The sequence below is a fragment of the Carlito syrichta genome, unplaced genomic scaffold, assembly GCF_000164805.1.
Source record: "Carlito syrichta isolate Samal-C Ts95f unplaced genomic scaffold, Tarsius_syrichta-2.0.1 Scaffold302454, whole genome shotgun sequence".
Lineage (NCBI taxonomy): Eukaryota > Metazoa > Chordata > Mammalia > Primates > Tarsiidae > Carlito > Carlito syrichta.
Window position 1 is genome coordinate 258,736 of NW_007246550.1, and position 1,208 is coordinate 259,943.

Consider the following 1,208-nt stretch of genomic DNA (forward strand, 5'->3'; position numbering starts at 1 on the left):
ATGTCCTCTGAAGAAGGAAAGCTCTTTGTGGGAGGGCTCAACTCTGACACCGACGCGCAGGCACTGGTAGACCACTTTAGCAGCTTTGGTCTTATTTCTGAGGTGGTGGTTGTCAAGACCGGGAGACTCGGCGATCCTGGGGTTTTGGCTTCATCACCTTCACCTACCCAGAGCACGCCTCAGATGCCGTGAGAGCCATGAATGGAGAATCCCTGGACAGTCGCCACATCCGTGTTGACCATGCAGCAAGTCTGCCCGGGGAACCAGAGGGGATGCTTTTGGGGTCCAGGGCCGTGGCTACTCTTGGGGTGGTGGGGACCCAGGCTGTGGGAGCGGCAGATATGACCGTTGACCTGGAGGATATGGATATCGATATGGACGGTTCGGAGACTATGGTCCAGAAACCAGGGTGGTTGTGACCACTACTCAGAAGGAAATGACAGAGACAAATATGACAACTGAGATGAGACATGCACACATAATGTAGATACACAAGGAATCACACTTCTGATCCAGGATCGTCCTTCCCAAATGACTGTGTTTATAAAAGATTTTTGGAGCTGCACTGAAGCATCTGTTTTTCTTATACCAACTTCTGTTTTTCAATTGCACTCCCAAGGTAGCTTATTAAAGACCTTTTAGAAAGCTCCATGTATTTTAAAAAATTTTCTCTCCCGTTTAAAGACAAATTCTAGGACACTTGTAGAGTCTAGGCATTTTTTCTTTGACAAGTTTTTTAGTTTAGGATCTCAGGATTATTGGTTTTAGCAATAATGGGTTTTGGCAAGTTTGGCCAGACTGACAAAAATTAATGTGTTTCAAGGCACATTTTAAAAATCTGTATACAATGTTTATTCTGGTTACGAAGGAATTTCAAAATGTACCTATAAGAAATCTGCATCAAGCCGGGCTTGGTGGCTCAGCCTATAATCCCGCACCTTGGGAGGCTGAGGTGAGTGGATTGCCTGAGCCTGCGGGTTCGAGACCCGCCTGGGCAGCGAGACCTCAACTCTACAATAAATCAAAAAATCAGCCGGGCGTGGTAGCACGGACCTGTAATTCCAGCTACTCAGAAGGCTGAGGCGGAAGGATCACCGGAGCCCAGCAGGTCGAGGCTACGGTGGCCGGGAGCAGCCACTGCACTCCAGTCTGGGTGACAGAGTGAGACTCCAACGCAAAAAAAAGAAAAAAGAAATCTGCATCAGTCG

General features: G+C 47.8%; 1 pseudogene; it reads left to right on the forward strand.

Moving 5' to 3' along the window:
- Positions 1–462, forward strand: LOC110595518 (annotated as a pseudogene).
- Positions 463–1,208: the final 746 nt, after the last annotated feature.